At 40.3% G+C, this 23532-nt stretch overlaps 1 long non-coding RNA gene across 3 annotated transcripts in view; it reads right to left on the minus strand.

Moving 5' to 3' along the window:
• Positions 1 to 23532, minus strand: part of LOC109452034 (uncharacterized) — a 44761-nt gene that overhangs the window by 9421 nt on the left and 11808 nt on the right. Inside the window, exon 2 of one of the 3 annotated variants that reach the window (XR_012498454.1) lies at positions 20577 to 20674. The exons of 1 other annotated variant lie outside the window; for it this stretch is intronic. This is a non-coding gene — a long non-coding RNA (uncharacterized LOC109452034). The remainder of the gene's footprint in view (positions 1 to 20576; positions 20675 to 23532) is intronic. One more of the 3 variants, XR_012498453.1, reaches the window with a different exon arrangement.

Consider the following 23532-nt stretch of genomic DNA (forward strand, 5'->3'; position numbering starts at 1 on the left):
ACAGTATAGAAATAATTAGCGACTAAATCCTGTCAGCTAATTGGCATTAACAGAATTAGGTCCCATATTTTTGTAACTGATATGTAGTTTGGGGATATTTCAGCAATAATGGTGTGAGGAAAAATCCTGCAACAGTATTTAGATCTAACTATCCGTTTGAGCACTGTGAGCATTTGGAGAAGAATAATGGGAGATTGAGGCCCAGGAACTTGGGGAAAAGAAGGCATGGGAAAATGTACGCAATCCAAAGGGCAGTTAAGCCCAGCAGCTGGGACTCAAGGAGAGAGAGTCAACTGGAAATTCCTCCTGATAGAGTATGGGAAGGGAACCCAGGGGCAGAGATTTCAAGTCCCTTAACTCTTCTTATTAACCACTGCAATCTAGTATCTGCCTATGTTAACGTGTCCTTAGAACATGAAGGAAGGGGCTCTGTCTTCATTTGGGACTCTGAGGAAGAGGTAGAAGGATCAACCTGGAAAATGGCGACTAGAGAGCCAATGAAAATCATGAACTAAGAGGGCAGTTAAATAAAAAGTGATAAATGACAACAGGACAGGCAAGACTGCAAAGAACTCTCAAAAATATCCAGAAGGGAAATGAGTTTCTTGTGGGCAAGCAAATGGGGGGTTGCATAATTTTTATTTGGGGATTAATGGAAAGGACAATTGCAGAAGGATGGAAAACAGTTACTCTTGTTACACTTGGATAATCTAGTACATTCTATTCATAATTATGAGATTTCTTCTCAATGAATCTGGAGTGACATCATGACTAAGTATAACTTTCTAAAAGCCAGACATATAGCAATAACTTGTTAAAACCATTCTACCTTCTTTATTTAAGGAAGCGAAGCCAGCTATCTGTAAATAGAATCCTTCTATCTGTTCTGTACCTTTGTTTATCCCCAGGGAATGAGGAAAAGGAGCGAGAAGAGAGAGAGAAAAGAGCACCTACTAAGTCCCAAGCATCTTATCAACATTGCCCACATTTAATCCATAGTGACCTTCTGAAGGAGGCATTAAAAATCCTGTTTAATAGATCAAGAAATTACTCAAGGTTAATTCACTTGTCCAAGAGTACAGTATTTTTCATGCTTGAGTAAAGAATAGACCCCTGTTATAAGAACCACCACGAATGTGATGTCAAGTCTCTGGTTTAAACTGATCTAAGATGTAAGTTATGAAAGCAAAGCATCTTTCAGTTACGAATTACCAGTGTAAAAAGAAACCGTATTTATGTAAGGGTATATAATAATTTTAAATATCATCACTGAACTGAACACACACACACACACACACACACACACACACACACCTCTCAAAACACAAGGACCTGAGAATGTCTTCAGACCCCTCGGTGTCCACAGACTCTTGAGAAACATTATTCTTTTACTATCCTCTCATCATTTCAGGGTTTCCTCTCATCAATATAAGGATTGAACAGTGCTCTGTATCATAAGTAGAATGTTAAATTGTTGGAACTCATTTTTAAGTTTACAGTCTGCAACCAGATATGAAAATCCATATTCTAATTTGCATAAAATTATAACATATAGTTGCACCTTTGCAAAGCTTTGCCAAAATGGGTTAGGATCAGAAGATCAAAATTAGGACATCCTCATACTGTGTAAGGCCATTATTTTTGGACCTGGTTTCCCCTAGGGTGTGTCCTACTCCCATGAGCATGTTCAACTGGTTTGAACAGTCTTGAGGCTCCTGTTGGCAAGTTAATCTGGCTTTTCTGACCCTCCCCCTCCCGGGTCTGCCTTGATCTAGGCTGTTTAAACAAACCAGTTACAGCTGGCTCTCTATATATCTTGCCTTTCAAGAGCAATTTCATATACAAATTCCAGGGTTCAACTCACACGACACAAACTTAAGCCTAAGAACAAATGGGCCCCTTCAGGCAGGAATTTTCTTTATCCCAGAAACTGTGTCAACCACTTCAACGCAGATGTAATTTGGCAGTTTTCCAGGCCTCTAATATGATCCCTCTTTTTACTGCTAGAATAGATATCACAGCTAAAAGCAAAAGATACAAGTACAGATGGAAAATACATTGTGTAAAACAAGCACCAGATCACAAGCAATGCATTCTTCTTAGGAATTCAAACTTTATCTTCTTGAATTTCTTTTGTAGACATTCATTAATAATTTTTTAAAGATCTACGATATCTAGAGGTTAAATCCCATTAAACATCACAAAGGGAGAATTGTTTCTGATTGGGAACTCAGCTCATTTCCCATAGGGGATTTGCTCCCCTTTTAAACAACATAATTAAGTCAAGTGGATTCAAGGACCTGACCTGTCAGTGGATATTTGAATTTCGGAGAAACTACGTGAACTAATCTAGAGAACTCTTTTTAATGAGCACCCATAGTCTAGGACTATGCTCGATAGATGCTTTACTTCCTTGTCTCACTGAATGCTCAGTAGCCCTGTGAGGCAGCCCTATCACTACACAACCTTTCACCTAGACAACCAAATACCACAGGGCAGTGGGGCCTCTGGAATGTCTCCGTTAGAGGGCATTGAGAGCCACAATATAGGGAAATTACAGACTTGTCTCAAAACTGTGCGCAGCAAGCACACTGATTTTAGCTGAAAGATTTTGTTGTAGTTTGGAGAGTCGCTGCAAGTGCTGTGGAAGGACTCAGTGACATCCTCCCCCAGTCCTCCAGACTGACCTGCTTCTAGGCTTATCGCTCTGTGATAACAGGGAGGACCAGCATCGTGGATCCTGGGGAACGACAAGAGTGAAAATACATAATAAAAATGCATGTGATGACTAACGAAAAGGAGGTAGGAGGAAGTATAAAGTGTATTTTCCCAATAGGAAAGAGCTAATTACGAAACTGTACAGACATGAGGTTTTTATAGCAAAATGGAAACTGGGGTTCACAGTTCCCCAACAGTATGTTTTTAATTGCTTTCTCTGTATAACTGAAGGACTGACCTACTGATTGAGGAGGTCTTTTCCATCTAAAATGTCTAAACATACCAGTTCAAATACATGGTGTCAGCAAAAACTGAAACCCAAGCGGTATACTTTTTTCTCTCACTAATAAGAGCTGAGCCAGCTGTTCTCCTGTGCCCACTTGGGCAGGGAAACTGGGAGGAGTGGTGTCAAGGCTCGCACGTGCCTGCAGAGGCCATAGTTGGCTTACAAGTGGCATCGGTTTGCATGTTAGTACTAGAAACCTCTGTAAATGATTAAAACTGAGAAAAGAGTTTGGGTCACACACGATTCTTTTATATCTAGGGAAAAGAATGAATATTACATCAGTCCTATATGACATATTTCCTCCCTTCTTGTAAACCCTCCAAAACAAAATCTACCCTCCCCCAAAAAGAACAAAAAGCAAATATGTTTGTTCCCCTCCCTTGTTCCTAACAGAAACTTAAACAATCAAGTTGTGTTCCAATATCCACGTACTGACTAATAAGTTATTTAAGAAAGATCAAACAGACAAAATGTTTTCTCCCCTTAATACTAAACTCCACTCAGTGACTGAGCTGCTTTCAGTTCAGGGAGAGTTTGTTTTTCACTAGTGTGAGTGATATCTGGACACGTCACTGGAGGTGTTAGATAGCGCAAGTCCCAAGCTGGCTGGGAGGCTGAAGCTTGCAAGGCCCTATCTCCTCTCTGCTTTCTACCAGCCAGAGCTACACTTCCTGCAATTCTTTTCTGATGTGTTTCTTTGCTGTTTTGCAAATGTCGACCAAAAATGTCAAGATTGTTTGCTATCTCAAATCCCAAAACACCCATGACCTTGATCAGAACATACATGATTTCTAAAAGGGAAACTTTTTTATACGGTCTTTTCTTCCGAGGGAAGAATAGCTATCTTGAAAGAACAACTCAACAAAAAATGTTATGTTTCATTGAGGAGTCAGATAATTAAAATTTGAATGAGACTCAGTTAAATCAACTGACGAATATCAAGTTCATCGCTTCTGGGTTGAATTAGAAATTAGATTCCTACCATCCCTTCCCTTCTCCCCCTTCTTTTTACATATGAGCCAACTGTAAAATAAGAAACATACAAATGCTTATCTCCTGAAGCAAAATCTCAAGTACAGTTTTTAACTTTCACCAGAAAAGGCAGGTAAATGTGATGTGAGATAGATGAGACTGCTGCCCAGTTAGAAACAAAATAAGTTATTAAATCAGGAACTGGGCCTAGAAAAGATATTGAAGTGTGCATATTTTCTGGACTTAGTTTCGTAGTGTGTCTGGTCTGCACTTTCCACCACACTTGATAGCAGCCCCTCCCGGCTGCCCAGCTCCTGGGAGGTGTGTACCAGTTTCCGGCAAGAAACTCAGTCCTTTCCAGTGCTACTGTCAAGTAGGGGCCATGCAAGAAAGTTTCAGTCAATGTCACTATTGGGTCAGTTTGAGTAAATTCGTTAATCTCGTGAACCGTGCTTTAAATATAAGAGTCTTATCATTAATTATGGAATAAAAGGCTTTTCCATTATTGAAAGAACTTCAGGCCTCATTGTACAGGTTTGGGACTGTGGTGGGGGGTACAGGCTGACAATTTCCGATACTACTCTCAAGACTGATTTCTATAATTAGGTTTAGATCCAGACTCAGCAATGGCAGTGAGTCTGTAAACACGTGCCATACAATCTGTGTTTGAGAGACTTTTGTGTATTTGTGACACTTGTAGTTTGCGAGCTCCGTTTCCCAAGCAGAGTAAAAACAACTACGGCAAATTGCTTTTTCTTAAAAATAATAATAGTAAAGCATTTAGCCAAAATGCTTTCACAGCCATCAGTCTCACAACAATCTGTGATATGGACAGAGCTGGCCTTACTTCCCCATTCTACAGATTGGGAAATCAATGCCCAGAGAAGTTGAGGACTGTGGTCAGAGTCAAAGAACCCAACTAGTCTCAGAATTCTTTCCTTTTTGCCAATGGGTCCCAAACACGACATCAGAATCAGGTTCCCAGATCCTACTGCTAAGAGGTCTGGAATAGGCCTGGGAATCTGCTTGTTTCTAAAGAGTTCCCTAGTGATTCTGGTGCTCAGACAGGTTCACCCTAATGAGATAGTCAGAAGCAGGCAGCTAAGTAGAGGGAATGCGGACACGGCATGGTGTTTCCTGTGATCAGTCCTCAATCAATCAGCTCTATGTTCAATTAAACGGGGTCCTCAATGAAACAGAACTAGAGGGCGTAGAACGGAGATGTAAACAAAGCTGAGACTCCAGACTTGGGGAAAGAGCAGAAAACTGAAGATTAATTCCCAATTTGTAGTTTAGAGTACTATTTATGCAAAACACTGATTTAGATTCCCCCAGCACACCAAGAGAGGAGTGCAGAGTTGCTGCTATCGTGTCCATCCCTCACGAGTGTAGAGCTAGTGTACAAAAGCACTCTATTTCCAAGCTTTGGATAATTTTCCTAACAAGGGTTGTCAGCAGGGAGCAAGGACTGAGGAAGAGGCAACAGTGGCAAAGAGAGGACTCTGGCTGCGTCACTGGTGGAAGAGGTCTCTGTCCAGTGGCAGAGGACAAGAGGGAAGGCCTTCCAGTATACAAGGACTTCTTATGTCAGGTGTTCTTGAAGGAAACACTACAATTCACATTTGCAATGGTGACAAGTCACGGTGGGTACTTCATGAATAAAGAAGACACCAAAGGCTCCTATGGATTACATACCAGAATAATTGCGTTTATTAAAATGTTTTAGTTGATTAAATACCCTCGGTATGTGTCTGATACCACACAAATTTTACTACCTATTACTTATTTTGGCTTCTATTCCTTTCTGGAAGTTGAAAGCACGTTCCTTTCTCAGCTCTTCTGTTTTTGAAATTCTTAAAAATTAATGTTTTGCCTTTTATGTCCTGTAATTCAAGGACAAAGCACCAGAATGCCAACAATATCTGTTTTAAAAGTGCCATTGTAACTTTATTATCCTAGAACAAAAGTGTTGTTATTTTTAGGAAGTCTTATTTTTCAGGACACCAAAATGGAATAAGTATTTATTTTCTAGGATTGTTTTCTTCTATTACTATCTGACACAGGGAATGGATTAGATGACCTCTAGGATCCCTTGATATAATTTTAGTCCCAGGATTCTGTACTAACTAGATTTCCCAAATGGTCATATAACACGTTTCAGTGACAGATCATTAAAGTTCTACTTTGAGGCAAATTGAAGCAATTTGTCTTTTAAATTTCCTGTCATCAACACATTAAAAATATAAAAATGTGCTAAGAACATTTACCTCACTCTGCCAACTAAATTATGGGCATCTTAAGAGCTGGGATCTTGTTATCTTGTGCACATATAAGTCTAACACTGTGCTTAGTATACAGTAGCTGCTTAATAAACACTTCTTGATTGAATTAATGAATATTGTAAAGTTAAATATCCAGAGATAGAGATTCTGATGAGAAAAATTAGTAAAATTATTGTGTTGGTCTCCCGCAAAATGAAAACCACTCTATGAGAAGATTGAGAAAATGGTCATGTAAAAAAATTATCCTTTCCAATTTGAGAATAGTTTGTATTTCAAAATATGAAAAAGACAGAAAACAGTATTCTTTGCTATTAATTACTATATCACAGGTAAAGCAACAACTCATATATTTTTCACAGGATCAGAAGTTTATAGTATTCTTCTCCAAGATGATTCTACAGCATCTTTCAGAGTATCCAAATTATTTTTTACTACATTCATGCCTCATTTCCTTCTAGTCATTATCTGCAACTACCACAAAATGATGAAGCTGTTTGTTGTTCTGTTTTGTTGTTTTTGTTGCCAAAAAATACTAAGTAATTAATTTCTAAACTTCTGGGTCAAGTTTTTGGGAAAAAAATTTATGTTCCTCTTTTAAAGCTATCGAAGTTCTGTTTCAATGTGTTTTTAAGTGTGTGTCTTTTGGAGAGCCCTTTTAAAAGTAAAAGCAGATGGTGAAAGAGTTCTTTGTCTGAGACCAAACTACAAACCTGTTGGAAGTCTAACTATGGTTAAGTAAAATAATAAAATTCCATGTTAAAACTGACTTACAGGAAAATTATTTCATTTTGTTTGGAAAAGGACTGCCAGAATTATTAGTGATGGGCATACGCAGCTTCAGACTGTACTTTTTTTTTTTTCTTTTTTTTTTTTTGCTTAGAGCAGGGAACTAGAGAAAATGCATTTGGGGGTCTATAAAAAAGTTCCTTACCTATACAATTAATAAATGCTATTTCCATCTTTTCAGACACTGTTGTTCCAGGTGCTGGTGATAATTCTTGAACTAGATACATAAGTTCCCAGCCCTGAAGGCTTACAGCCTAGTAGCTGAGACAGACAATAAACAAGGAAGCAAATAAATCAAGAATATAGTTACAAATTGTAGTAACATGAAGGAAACAAACAGAGTTCAGGAGAAGCAGTAGTGGAGAGAGGGACCACTTTAGATAGGTTCTTCAGGAAAATCCTCTCTGAATAGCTGTGTTGATTAGACCTCTTTACGTTATAAATAACAACAAAAACTGGCTTAAACAATAAAGAGGATTTACTGCTATCTGGGACTAGGTCTGATTTCCCACAGGGTTTGGTCTAGCACATCAGTCATTTCAGAAGACTTTCTTCAGCCTGCCTCTCATCTCTGCTTTCCCCACTGATGAAGTCATCCATCCATAGGCTCCACAGGCGCTACTCTCCATTCCTTAACCTCCCCACCCCCTACACACACAAATGTACTGCCATTCATGGGCATAACTGCTATCCAACAATCTAGGGCAAAAAGATCTCTTCCAAAGCTCTCAATGAATAGAAATGAACTTTTCTTTCTCAGAGCCCCCGATGTGTCTTCTCATATCTCCTTGGCTCTGACTGGGTTACAGGCCTATCTATGGCCAGGGTAATAAAATACTCGAATGCTTATTGGCTCAAGCCCATGAGGACCACACCTGGAGCTGGACAAGGGTTGCATCCCACCTAAATCACAACCTTAAAGGGGTGTAAAAAGTGGAACTCTAGGGGAAAATTGGGTCACTGTTTTACCAAAAGAAAGATGGATGAATGTTGGGTGCACAGCAACAGATGCCTCTACAAGGAGATGACATTTAAGCTGAAAGCTGAAGAAACCAGCCACATGATAAACCAGTGAGGTAGGGTTCCATGCACCGGAAATAGCAAGTGAAAAGATCCAAGGCAGAAAAGAACTTGGCATGTTCAAAGGACAAAAAAGCATAGGTATTTATAAAACAGATCATTACTAAGCTCTGTTAGTTTAACCAAGAACTCTTTTCTAACCACAAATGGTAACTGAATGGAAACATGTCAGTTCTAGGGTAACCTGTATACCTTGGGTCTGAATACCCACATTCAGATATTTTTCCTGTTATAGTAAATTGGTTTACATGAGCTATTTCAATAATATAAGGCCATAATATGGCACACATGGTATAACTATATAATTCTGTATAAATCCTGTATTTGATGGTTATTCAGGCAAAATTAAGGAATGTCTGAGTGGCATCCCAAATTTTTATTTTAGATGTATGTCAGTACTACATCCATTATTTGATCAACAGTAGAAAGTATTTATGTAGCAATCTGAAGTTTTAAACCAAATTTCCAGTTGCTTGTTTATTTTTGCAGGCTGCAGTTACTAGGTGATTGAAGGATTATACTATTGTGCACTGAAATTAGTCGTCAGATGACTCCCTTGTATGTTATATGAAGGAAATTCATTCAAAATGGACCCCAGAACTAACTAGAGGTCAAGGCAGACCCATGCCCAGAGCTTCAAAAGCTTACTGAGTGCCAGGCATCAATGCTGTGGATATCTGATGTGGCAAGTGTGTTCCTCAAGTGATGAAGGACTGGGAAAGTCCTAGGGGGTCAGATAGCTTTGCCCAAGGGGAGTCAGCACTGCTTCCAAGAGACAGCACACACAAAGTGTAACTGGACTGCTGCTCCTCTTTGTTTTTTGTTTTTTGTTTTTTTTTTAAGATGGCATTGTCACAAATGGCAAAATGATAATTTTTAAGGCAGGAGGTGGGTACATAAGAATTCATTATATATTTCTTCTGATGTGTATGTTTGAAATTTTTCATAATAAAAAATTAGAACAATTAAAAGGTGATATATGCCTCTTGATCAAAGGGAGACAGAGTCAACTGGTTTTAATTCAGGAATATAAAAGCTCAAGAAAAGTTGCATGAATATACACCCACAACCCAGATTTGCCCTCTTTTAACCATTTGTCCCTTGGACTCCCTTGCTCACTAGCACTTTCTCTCTCTCTATCCAGATAGATGGGTAAATAGGTGTTGTTGTTTTTTCAAACATTCAAGGGAAGGTTGTATATATCAAAACTCTTTACCTATAAATACTACAGTTTCCATATGGTTAAAAAAGGTATTCTTCTAGGTATGCACAGTACACATAAACTACAATAACTTTAACACTGCTACAAAATTTTATCTATTGCCTCTATTAAAATCTTGTCGATTTACACAATTACACCCATGAAGGTATTTTCTTTCCCATCCAGAACATGATGAAGTAGGATACCTTTATTTGGTTTTCATATCTCTAGACATCACCACACAATTGTCAGAACCATGAATCAGCCACTGTGCTTGGATCATCCCCATTCCATGAGCCCTTGTGTCCCTAATCCAGCCCTGCCAGCCTGGGTGAAGGAGGCACGTCCCTCAGGCCATCCTCCCCGCTGTGCCAGGCTTCATCTTTAGGGAAGCATTTCATCAAGTCAGCAAGGAAGTCTCCTCTGAGAAGGAAAATTTCTATCAAACAAATGTTTCTGTACAATTAGAGAAAACTAGTCCACATGGTACCATCTCCTCTGGAGAAGATGGTCTCTGTTTGCTGTCTTGCATAACCAAGGATATTTATTCTTTCCACATATATTTGTTCTTCTAATAACTGAGTGCTCTCGTCAATTGGTGCTGTATTTAGGTGTTGTTTAGGGAATCTCAGAAGTTGGGGCTTAGAGGAACGAAGGGTTCTTCTTCAGTGCTTACTGAGGGCGTGGTTTAGCTTCTCAGAGGTGACCAGGAGCTGGGAAGGAGGCTGAACTTGGCTTTGTACATCTGCCAGCTCAGAGGTATGAAGACAGAGAAGGAGGCAGCAGGGAAGCTGCTGGGTCATGTTCACCCACAGGAATAAATGAAAAGTGACTAGTTCTCAATGGCTCTGCTCACAGGCTAAAGACCTGCCCTTCCTCTCTCACCCAAGAGCAGGTTTAAAAAGCTCAGTGTATGAGTTACAAGTGCGTGAGTATGTGCATAGTAACCTTGGCTACCTGACTACGGTGGAATGAGGGTGGTAAAACAGTATCTGTCATCTCCTTTCCTCTCTGTCAGCAGGAGCCCAATGAGAGGGGAGAACAGTCCAGGAAGCAAAAGAAGACTTGGACAAGCAGTTTGTATTGATTTTCATGTGATGCTCAGATCACTTTCTACAACTGGAGTGTGAACTGAATTCCAAGCTTGATACATAAAATTTACACCCGGCCTGGCTCTCTCCACTGTTTCTCCACTCCCCCACCCCAATACCAAGATAGCCCAGCTCTGTAGTGGGTCAAGGACAGTACGTCTTCCCTGGAAGCTGTGGCTTTTTGCACTTTGGAGGTCTCCAATATCATTAAACCCAGGGCTGTGTATGCGCTGGGCAAGGGTACGTGTGGTAGGCACTATCGCTGTGTTGGATCCAGGGCTGGCTCAGGGCAATGAGATTAGGGTAAACTCACTTAAGAATCTGTGTCTGTAGTGTTAATCTGTCTAAGAAGGAAACTTTAAACATGATAAACAGGTCTCCTTCTGAAGTGGAAACCTTAGGGAAGGAAAGCCCCTCCCAACCGAGTCTCTTCAAGGCACCCAATTTGATGACACAGTGCGAGGCTAAGGTATTATCCTGCTAGCGATGGTGGAAGAGTCCGTGGTGCAGCCTCCTTGCCTGGGGAAAACTGAGGCAGAGAGTGAAAAATGGTTTGGGTTTCAGTAAATGAGGAGGAAGAAAGAAGAATAAAAAGGGAGACTGAGCCAGCAGGTGTGAAGGAATAGGACTGTTCCCATCGGCCCCAATCACAGCCCGCCAGGCACACACAGCCTGACCCAGGCCCCACCTCCTGGAGGCTCACCAGGCACTGTGAGCCGACTGCCGTCATCCTGGAGGAAATGCACAAGGGTCTTGTCTGTGAGCCTGAGATAACGTGCGCAGGACCCTACCCCTCACTGGGGAAGGCGACCAGACATGCTTGATGACCACATGCTGGACATGCACACAGTCTGACCGTCAGGGCTGAGGCATAGCCTCGGGAATTTCAAGCTCTTGGTGAACCCTTGGTAGATCTCTGGAGACACCTGCAGTTCATGCGGGACAGGTGTGTGGTTGCAGCGGTTCTACAGGTTGTCCTGGACCCCAGTTCAATGCTTTGAAACCAAAGGAATCAGAGATACCAAGCGGGTTTTCACATTTATGCACATCCATGTCATCTGAGCAAAGCCTCGGACTTCTAAAGGGAGAGTCTGGAAGTAAAGATACCAAAGGGATGGGGCAACAAAGGAGGCAAAGGTGACTTGTGGGGCCCAATGAAAGGTAAAGTGAAAGAAGTCCCCTGAGTCGCCAAACTGCAGGCCAGAGGTGAGACGCTGGGGCAGTGTGGCTCATCCTGTCGTGTCCTAGTCTCATCACCCGACCCAGCTCCTAACACACGGGCCTAGAATAGCAACCTTTGTCCTTTACAGAGAGAGCCGGTCTCACAGAGGAAGCAAAGCCTACAGACTGGCAAGGTTAATTCCAATTCTTAGTAATATAGCAAATAATATTGCACATCCCTCATTTCATTTGTTTCTCGTACCTTAGAGAGGCTGAGTTACCCAATAAGTGAAAAATTCAGTACTACAGAAACTCTGATGTGACTGCCAGCCTGGGGATCTCTGCCAGGAACCCGCACACCAAGCACATCGAACCAAGGGCTGACTGACCAGGCTGGAGATACATGCAAAGTTACCCTTGCCCCCCCAGACTTTTTCTTACCTTTAGAAACACACAGGAGATGAAGCAATCAGACAGGATTGAAAAACACAGGAGGCTAGTAAGGAGGAATCCCCTAATCTTCCTTTGCTTCTAAGCACTGTTTTTCCGTGGCAGGATCCATCTCATATAAGAAAGCAGGAGGGCAAAAACTCATTCGCTAAATATTGGTGGGAAAGATGAGGAGCTATTTCTCTTTTAAAACAAAGTTTTCAAATCCTTTGTGCCCACGCGTTGGGTTCCCAGTGCTCACTTCCAAGGGTCATTGTTCACTTTGCACAGAGTTGTGCTCCAGGAGGTGACATTGATATAGAATATGGTGCAAATGGGGCTCCCTGGGATTATATGACCCCGAAACCCACACCCCACACTCAATACAAGGCCAGTCAAAATTCATAAATGGACTGGCAGCTTGGGGTGGGCGCCATCTGTTCTACACAATTTTGGGGAGTTGGTGTTTTAATGTTATAACTTGTCATACATTTCATGGGGAAAAGTGGCATGTTGGTGTTTTAATTTATAGTTCCCAGAAGTTTATTGGCCATTTATATTTTTAAATGAATTTTCTGTTCTTTATCTTTAGATTATTTTTCTATAGGATTTCTTTCTTTCTCCCTTCCTTTCCCTTTCCTTTCCTTTCCTTCCACTGTTGACTGGCAGGATTTTTAGAATTTTTACGTTTTGTCTCTTATATGTTTCAAATATTTTCCTCAGTGTCATTTGTGGTTTAACTTTGCTTTTGGAATCTTTTACTATGTAGAAATTTTACATTTCCATGTATTAAATTTTCCAAACATTGTCTTTTGGCAGTATTAAAAACTCAGATGCTTTTAAACACCAGAAAAATAACACCAATAAGTAAATACCGTGTTTCCCCGAAAATAAGACCTAGCTGGACAATCAGTTCTAATGCGTCTTTTGGAACAAAAATTAATATAAGACCCGGTCTTATTTTACTATAAAACTGGGTAGAATAGACTAGAATAGAATAGAATACCAGGGCTTATATTAATTTTTGCTCCAAAAGACACATTAGAGCTGATTGTCCAGCTAGGTCTTATTTTCGGGGAAACAGGGTAAATGAAATGGTTCAGGAGAGAACTGGGTGAACTACGAGCATGTTTTTTATATAGTAAGCAGGCTTTACTTATTTAAACAAAGGGGTAAAACCCCTAGGTTACGGACATGGCTGAACGGGTTTTCACGCGCTCCCAAAGCGTTCGCCAAGGTGCGAGGTCCTTCATGGGAGGCTGTGCACGGTCACGCTGGCTTGAGGTCTCCCTGAATGCAAACTGAAGCTCTGAGAGGAACTGCTAATGGCGGACTGGAAGAAGATGTGACTTGCCTGGGTTGGGACTGGCCATTCCTCACTTGTGTACTTTGGTAAAGAAGTACTTGTTGTTCATCCATCTTTGAACTTGGGATATCAGGTACTGCAACCTGAAGGCAGCATTCAGTATATATCTCCAGAAACTGAGAAATTGCACTGAAGTCATGGTGATTATGAATAAACACCTTCATTTTCCCTCTCTTTTGTATCCACTTTATCACCCGTTGCCTAACTTATTTGTACTCCTTCCAGTTGCATCTTAAGATTTCGTTTAACTTTTCCCTGACCTCTCCCCGTCCTCTCCTCTCCCCATCTGGTCTGATGCTCCTCATATGTGCTCACATAGCAAACTGCACTTTCCAGGCCACAGCATTTATCATTTCAGAAGGTAACTGTCCACTGGCCTGTCTACCTCTCTAACCACATCACAGGCTACTTGAGGCAAACACAGCTGCCTGTCTTGTTCACAATTATATTCCCAGCATCCTGCCTAACACACTTATCTGTGGCATGAATGAATAATGTGTGTATAGTTCTACAGGAAGTACTGCATTTGGCTCCTATTTTCATTCTGCACAGGAATTTACAAGGCATGCTGGACGAAATGTGGTCTTCCATACTGGGCCAAGAAATGCTTTCTGGTCAGGCAGTGACACAGGCTATGTGTCCAACAGAAATCTGAGAACTAAGAAAACAAACATGTGGTCACTTGCATCTATCTCTCTGTTAGCTGGGGAGAACTCAAGTTTCATTCCAGAGATTTATCCATGTTACTTCTATTGTTTATTTATTTCTTTTTTAACTTGAAAAGGAATCAAAATGCTAACATAGAACACAAACCGCTAAACAACATCAAGGGGCAAGGGAAGGGAGGAAGAGATGGAAATAGAAAAACAGACAGTGAAAATAAACTGACTAAAAGAGCATTTCAAAACACATTCTTATTCTGAGACAACAGGGAGCTATCTGACTCCAGTTCTCATGATGTAAAACATTTCACAAAGTTTGTTGATTTTCAAGAGAAAAAAGTAAAAACTACTTTTGGATTTGAATCTAGACTTTTTCTTAGATATCAAGTAGAAAACAAAACATTATCTTTCTTTCTCTTCAGCAGGGATCTTAGCCAGAGAGAGAGAGAGAAAGAGAGAATCCTGAAATTTAGTTTTTATGACTAGGATTATGCTACATAGGCCAAACATAAATACTAGGAAACAGCAAAAAGACTGGATGAACAGAACACCAGCTTTAGCATAAAAAGAAAAACTTTACCTGTTAATTTTAATGATTCTTTAAAATATTTTTCATGCTCTTAGAAAGGGAACACAGACTTTCTGTATTCAAGCTGAGCAGTTGCTACTACGGCACTTCAGGGGTATCTGTATAGCAAACCCCTCCCACTTTCTCGCTACCCACCCCTCCCATGCACACACACCAGCTAAAACCATAGACCCCCCAAATAGGAAAGCTTAACCTCAGGGACCCTAAGATGCCATCTCCCTGACAGAGCTGATTAAATCAATGCCAGCATCTTCCTTAGTATACCAATCAAATATTTTCTCTCAATTTGGAGCAATAGACACTGAAGTCAATTTGGCTTTAATTCATCATTTTCATACTTAGAATAAGTTTATGTTGCTTCAACGGCTAACTTAAATATGATTCCACTGTAATAAAGCAAAGAAAAAAAGAGGCGGGAGGGAAGGAGAAAGGAAGGGAAAAGAAACATACTAAGAATTTCCACAAACTTGAGATAAATGTACATTAATCCTAGATATGTTCTCAAAGTGATTCAATACTTTTTGACCTATTGAAAGTCAAATCTTGTATTTGGGGTCTAATAGTTATAGATTCTGAAAATATACACTGCAAAGCAATTCATTTGTCTTGAATTTTCTGAAATGATTTCACAGCTTCAATTTAAAAAAATGTGTACCACATCAGTTATTATAAAATTACTCATGAATTTTGAATTTAAGTATGAATCCAAATTGAAAAAGATTAAATAGCTGACTTTCCTTGGAAAATATGAAATAAAACTGAAGGCAATAATGCCATTTCCAAGAGTATTTGGCTGTTTTTTAAATATTAAAATCCATTAACAGGTAATAATATGGTAGACAATTGGATTTTAGGTAAGCCAACATAATTACAAAAATAATACTGATTTGTTCAACAAACATTTATTGAAATGTACAATATGCCAGCCCACCTGCTAGACAGTAGGATGTAACAGTGAACAAAATAGACATAAATCCCTGCCACACGGAGCTTACATGCTAGAGGGGGGAGATAAACAAAATTAATAAAATAGTCTGTCATGTAGTGATAAAAGTAACATGAAAAATGTGAAATAAAGAAGGAGATGATCAGGGAAATCCTCAAAGAAAAATTTACCTTTGAGTAAAGATCTGAATGAGTCTTTAAATTTATCCCTGTAGTCTAAACCCTTACATTGAAGTGATAAATTGAACTGATACTTATTTTGTGATAACAAAAACATTAAGGTGAACTCTTCCTAGGAAAGCACAAATTTTCTGTCCCCAGAGTGAGCAGCCCTTCCACGTGGTGTCACTGAGCCTCTGCCCACCTGGCAAGTACCATGCAAGTCCTGTGATGCCTTCACAGACCCTCTCAGATGGAATTAATCATCCCTTTTTGTCTGATGTCTCCTCACTATGTACAGACTTTATGACATACTTGGCTTTCTTCACTAATAAATTATAGTCTCCTTGAGGTTTTCTTTTTTTTTTGGCTCTCTTTCCCCGACATGTAGCACAGGACTTACTCATTATAGGCACTCATTAATTTCTCTGTACTGAACAGATGCACATGCCCAAATAGTTACAGTAAACAATTATAAAACACATATTCAGTATTGGCTAGATTATTCCTGAACCAAAGACTACAGTATTCCTGCCGATAAATCATTCAAGGGATTCTCATGGCCTACAGGAAAAAATGTTCAGAGATCGTATCCAGGCATTCCAGGCCTGGAGCAGCTGAGCCTGGACCACTTTCTCAGCTTCCTCTCCCACCACCACCACTCATGTCCCCCATTCCAGTCATGCAAACATGTTTATCACGTCTTTAAAGCCATGTCTCTGGGCTTCTGCAGAGGCTGTTTTCTTTGCCTGAAGTTTTTGTTCTCCTCCTGTGTCTGGTGAACAAAAAATAAAATTCCTACTCTTCTTAAGAATCTGTTCTAGCTTTGTTTCCTCTGAAAAGCTTTCCCTGATTTCCTCAGGTAGAGTTAGTCATTCTTTCCTCCGAACTCCCATATTGCCTTTTCCATTCCTCAGCTACAATATTTATATCACATTACGGTATAACTATTTCCTTCTCTGGCTTTTCCACTTGACTGAGAGTTCTTTGAGGTTACAGACAATTGCATTCATCTTTGTACCCTCAGTGGATAGCAAGGGTGTGAGGCGAGTCTCCAGTGTACTTGTGCCATTCTGCATAGTGAGCAGTGGCCCACATTCTAGAAGCATACAAATTGAAACAAGCACGTCACTTATCGAAGAAGCCAGGGTCTCTGAAATCCTTGGTGCTGGATTGTATGTAGCATGTGCTATTCATATGGCATTAAAGACTTCAAATACATTCAAAATTAGCAACGTGAATAATTAAATGGGAGAACTTAAGCAAGTGGTTTTAACTGGGGACATTCAGCAATGTCTGGAGACATTTTTTGTTATCATAATTTTGGGGGTGGAGCTCTACTGGCACTTAGTGGGTAGAGGCCAGGGATGCTGTAAAGCATCCTACAGAGCACAGGACAACCCCCTGAAACAAAGAATTGTCCAGCCCTAAATATCAATAGCTCCAAGGTTGAGAAACATTAACCCTTTTACCTCAAGAAACTATAATTTTTTTACAAGTTACTCTAATTACAAGTCATGATGGGCTCTTATGTAGATATGACTGCTTCCCTAGTCAACTACTAGGAATGTACAATTTCTAAAAGTAATCATAAAACATTGTACTCTGAACTGAGGGAACTGTTGGCCCGGGGAAAAGGGAAGGGCTGGGTTTTCGTGTTCCACATTTCATCAGTAGCGATTTGAACTCTGCTAAAACAATTAGATGATAATAATCATTATACTCAATCTCAGAAACATTTGGATGAATTAGTAATAACATTAATTAAAGTGTTATTGCTGATAAATGGATGATGACTTTGGAAAGAATCACCTGACGACTTAGCAACAAGATAACCAACCTTTGTAACATTTTAGCAAAGCATACTAGAGTAGTTTAAAAATAAGGAAATACATCAAAGCAGAACCAGGAATGTGAAAGTATTCTAAACGATGACACCTAAGATTAACTAGTCACCCAGACCCCAGAAATATGTCAAGAATCTGATGAGAGCGGCAAAACTCCAACCCCACCTACTTCATTCTGGTGACACAATAGCAGTGTAGTACAAAAGCAAATTTCCACTTCTGTCTCTAGCTTCTTGCTGACCATGTTTTGATTGTCCAGAGGTAATCTTCCCGTAGGTTTCCCACTGACATCTAACAAAATCTAACATTTTAAAAACTGAGCTTGTCCTTTTTTCATAACAAAATGGGAACTCCTGAATTATTTTCAATGGCATCACCCAACTTCTGAGCAGCTGAGCTCACAATCCTGTTATCTTATATTTCACTGTCTATACTTCAGCCTCAACATCCAACTACCTTCCAGATTTGTATCATGCGATGTCTTTTGGATTCGGGCCTTTGCCCCATTTATTCCTTTCTATTTCTGTTTTTCAAGCCACTACATTAATGCAGGTCCTTATCATTTATGCTTAGATTTCTGTAACAACCTCAGATGGTCTCCTTTCTGTAGTGTCTCCCTGATCCATGTTTCACATGATGCTGTAATAACAACCACGACAATACTGACAGTTCTAGACTGCTGTAGCTTAGAGGTTTATAGGTCAAGTTTTGGGGTCAGACTGCCTGGATTTCAAACACTTAAGTATATGAAGTCATTTAATCCTTATAACAAACTAATGAAGTAGCTACTCTGATTATCCCCATTTTACAAATGAAAAACTCGAGTGTGGAGGGTAAAAAGTCACTTGCCCAAGGACACACATCAAGTAAGCACTGAGCCAGGATTTGGTCTCAGGCTGCCTGACCCCACAGTCTGAGCCCTACCCACTGTGTACACTGCCCATCCTCCAGCCCATTATTATGCCTGACTTGGTGACTCCTACGTCCGTACCATGAGGCCATTTTCCATCTATCCAGTGGATCCTAAGAACCCAACTCATTTTTTCTTTCTGTATCACGTTTGCTTATATGGTAGTGAATAGTTTGTAATTATCCTCAAATAGCTCCATTTGTTTATATTTTGTGTCTTCATCTAGGTGTGAGTTTTCTAAAGAACTTTGCTATCTTTCTATTCTTCCAACATACCTAGTATAATACTCATGAGTATTAAGTGCTTTAAGACTAATCTTTTAATCACTTACATGAAAACTTTAAAAATGAAAAAATAATGAATTTAGGTGAATACCTAATTCTAGGTATTGTTATGAATATAAAAGTCAAGTTGGAGATTTCCCACAGGTCATCAAAGCGAGCTAGATTTGGAGATCCTGAAAAATACTAACATCTTAAAGATTCATTTGTTAATGCCAAATACAAGGTCTGAAAAACCAAAGACTTTATTTTTCCAGTTAGTATAACCGGCCTAGTCATTGCAGAACACAGACCACCTAGCTTAAGACATAAAAGCTCCCAATACTCTCAATTCCAAGTGCCACTGAAATGCAATCTAGATTAGAAGTCAGCAGTGGCAGACAGTTCTTACTCTGTGTACAGTAGCAGCATTCGGGCAAGAGTCATGGGGGGAACAGAGATTAACATCTTGCTCCACCCAGACCACTATCACCACTGTAGCTCCCACTCGGAAATCTTTCATTGGAATAATAGCTGCAACACGCCATTATCACAGGTCTTTGGTTTGGCTTGTCCATACTGAGAAAAGGAAAAGAGACGAGAGGCCTAATTTCCCCACAAAGGCACTACCTGTAGGTAAAGGTCACAGAAAGGTCTTTGGGGGATAACTGTGAAGCCAACCTTCAGCTCTACAGAGCCCTGAGGTGATCTCAGGAATCCTCATGTCATGCTCATAACCCTTAAGCCACATATTTCTATACAGACTAGAGTTCTGGTAAATCAGACCTAGACAGGGTCAACAAGCAAACATGGCATTAGTCTAAAAACACACTCAAACATGTGAACTAGAAATATGTAAGGTCCCATCTTTAATCTCTCCCATTCCCTCGGTTTCTGTGCCAAATTCCTCTCTCAGTAATAGAGATGTGCTTCCACTTAGTTTCTCCCTTTTGTGTCCACAAACTCCACCTTACCCCCGGCCCTCACTAGAGACGGTGCCAAAATGCTTCAGTGGCCCTCCTTGTAACACTCTCCTCTCGGGTTCATTTAGCATCCGGCTGCCAGAACAATCTTTAGCAGCAATTCACAGTCACTGCCCCGCCTCAGGGAAAAGCACTAATAAATCCTTGTTTTCTGAAGATTCAAGTTTAAATTTCACTAATTAACATTCAAGGCCCTTGAACTGCTCTCTCTCTCTCTCCATCCCATGTCATACTGCCTCTCTACTTCTCCCCCTCTCCCCAGCACCACCCCACCACCACCACACGCCTCACTATCCTACCAACTGGCTGAGGGGAACACTTACTTCTCTGTGCTCATCCCGTGGCTTTCATGTTTGGCAATGCTCTCCCTTCTCTCTCTGTCAAAATCTTAACCACTTTTTCAGGCCCAGCTCAGGCTGAAGTCCTGCCACAAAGCATTGTCTGACTATTGCAGCCTCCTCAAGACCTTTCTATGTAAAGGTGTTCACAGCCCCGACAGTCTATCCTATATCACCTAGCACCTTAATTTAACTCTCTGGTATCTGCTGGAGTTTAGTGTTTGCCCACATGAATCATAATTCTGTCACATCTATGGGCTGTGCTCAGAGAAGGTCTTCAATGAGTCCTTACAAATGAACTGCATGGAAGCCTCCTGCTGCTTCACAGAAATGTGTGCCCTGATCTTAGCTTTATATCTGGGGCTCCACCCAAATGAGATAACTTCATAGGGTTCACTGCTATTTGAAGACATTATCGCCAGCACACCTGCTTTTTGCCAACTCATTTTGAGCCTGAGCCCTCTATTGGCCCTTAGCTCTCAAGACACCTGGTCTTTTTTTATCAGCATACCTTGACTTACTTTTGCATCATGGTCTTTGATAGTGACCTTCTTCCTTGGGAGTAAACCAAATCACCATGCTGAAGTTCTTTATGGCCTCTTTGTGTCTCTGGAAATGGAAATTATGACATCATCTAAGCCAATGACTCCCAAACATCACAGAAGATAAAATCACTTAAGTGCTTGTAAAACATTCCAATTCCCGGGCTCTGCATCAGAATATCCAGGACATGGGCCTAGGAAATGGAATGCTTAGCAAGCATCCCAGGTGATTCTTTTGATCAAAGGAATCAAGGAAACACTGATCTAAGCTACTGGGTAATAGTTTGCCAGCTGATCTGATGAGATATTCAGTCTCAACTGCCAATCAGAAATTAGGTATCCTGGAAAAAAGAAATAATTGATTTTAGGGGGTTAGCAGCATCCTTGCTTATCAATTTCCATTTTTCTACCTATTAACATAAGGAAGTGTATTCTACTAAATAGATCACTAATAGAAAAACTGTGTGACCTTGAACAAGTCATTTAAGAACTCTGAGCTTCAATTTCTCTTTTATAGAAAAAAGAAGGGTTGCTCTAGATCACTAGTAGTTCTCTTTCATGGATACACATTAGAATCATTTCAGGAGTTTTCAGAATGTACCATCCCCAGGAGTACTAATTTAATTGATCCGAGTGATTATGTTGTATAATTGAGGTTAAAATAAAGTGAACTGGATGATTTTTAAGATGCCTTCCAGCTCTGAAATAACTCTGATTTAATAACTCTACCATTTTTGAATTCTTGTGACATTTCCAGACATACTCGTATATGGCATATGTAAAAACATATAGACTCTTTTTTATTCCACTTTTTAAATAACATCTTTGTCAAGCATTTCATGTTCATTTAGGAAAGAGACTAAATAATTTTAAATATTCTTATGAGTTATTATTACCATGGAAAAAATATTCAGGAGTGTAATAAAGTCTTTTAAAATCTGTAGGCTCAGATATGAAAAGCAACAAGCCAGCTGCTAATTAAATCAAAGATAGGAGTATACCTATCCGTTTCTTCAGTATTTCAAGTAATATTTATTGTTGAGTGCCTGCTACCTGTCAGCCACTGTGCCGGTTATTGGTGATAGCACAATACAGAAGAAACACAGTCCAAGCCCACGTGGAAAGATAAACATTGTGTAAGTATTACGAATGTGATAAGGATCGCACGGCACACAGAGAGCTCCAAGAATGCATAAAGGGGATTTAACCTATTCTGCGCAGGAAAGGCTTATAGGATGAAGTAAGAGTTACAGTGAAACCTGGTAAGTGTATGTGTGGGGTCAGGGTGAACAGCATGTTGGAAGGAACTGAGGTGGAAAGAGCCTGGAGTGTACCAGGAACAGAAAGAAGACCAAAGAGGCTGGAACCGGCAAGTGAAGGGGAAAGTGGCACAAGTGGAGGGCCATGTAAGAGAGCTTAGCATTTATTCTAAAGAGAATTTATTCTAAACAGAATTCATTCTAAAATACCCAAGTATCAGAGTTTAGAATTTATTCTCAGAGCACTGAATGTTTTAAGGATGCTGAGGTGATCAGAATGATATATTTTAAAGTCCCCACAGTGCTCAGAGTGCAGAGATGCCTGAGTGGGTACAGGGAAAACAGGCTATCACAGAAGTCAGGGGAAATGATGGACTAAAGCGGTGTGAGCAGAGATGGAACAAGGTGAATAGATTGAAGATACCCATCTAAGGAAACTCAGAAGGCCTTGATGGATGGGCTGTGGGAGGCTGGGAAACTGAATGAGTCAAGGGTTCAGACCTGAGTAACTGGGTGGATGGCGGCACCACTTACTGAGATAAGGCCCTGGAGGAGGCAAGGCTTCAGTGGGAACCAGGAGCTGAGTCTGGGACACAGCGAGTGTGAAGCACTGGGAGTCAAACAAGTGGAGTGCTTGATTAAAATGAGTCTGGAACTTAAAAGAAAGACCTGGACTAAAGTCACAGATAGAGTTGTCAGCATATAGATCTCCAAGAAGAGTCACCAGGGGTGGATGTGATTATCTACTACGTGTCAGGGACTTATGGTAGGTGCTGGGGCAATAGATTCACTGCACTCAGGTGACTCAGTCTAACACATGCAATCACTTCTGATCAAGGCCTGATTTTTAATTCAACTGCTATGAAAACGACCCTATAAATCCCTATTATTGATTGTAGTAGGAATACCCTTCTCTGTTCTACTCTCTGGACTACCAATTCAACCTAAAACTAGAAATTCACCTAAAAGTAGACTCGTCTATACTTTGTTTTAAGAAAGTGGGCTTCAACAGAAAATACCTCTTCAGTCACTAAGAGATTTCACTTAAATTTTAAAAATAAAATATACAAGTTGAAATATATTTACATTAACATCACACTTCCTAAATATCTTTGAACATGAAAATCCAGGGAGTAAACTGCAGATTTTGTGCTTGGTCATTCTCATGGTGATGTGAACTTTCCAGCTGACAGGGCTATGATCACAAAGCCCAAGGTCTGTTAGGCCTATGCCACATGTAAATAAGTCCACAGTCTAAGGGGTTCTTGGGACATGGTCTGCTTTTAAAATGTACTTTGTAGTTTAAAAGAGCACTGCACCCAACAGCTAAGCCTTCTGTTTGAAAGTTCACTGATATCAGAAATAATGACCAATAAACCTAATGGAGGTTGACATTTCTGAGACTTGACCCTTCTCCAATTATCCTCTTTCCTTCCTCCCTTCCTTTTTCTTTCATATCCCACTTCTTCCCTCCCTCTCTTCATTCCTTTCATCCTCCCTCCCTCCTTTCCTTTTCTCCTTTTCCTTCTTTCCATAAACAAGTTTCTGCCTCAAAGCTTTTATGGAATGAGACAGGGCATACATCGAGAATCTGCACACCACATACAACAAGGTTTATGGCTCCTCTGTGCGAGGCACTTGGACAGAATCACAGCATTAATATCAG

The sequence above is a fragment of the Rhinolophus sinicus genome, linkage group LG01 (assembly GCF_036562045.2).
Source record: "Rhinolophus sinicus isolate RSC01 linkage group LG01, ASM3656204v1, whole genome shotgun sequence".
Classification (NCBI taxonomy): Eukaryota; Metazoa; Chordata; class Mammalia; order Chiroptera; family Rhinolophidae; genus Rhinolophus; species Rhinolophus sinicus.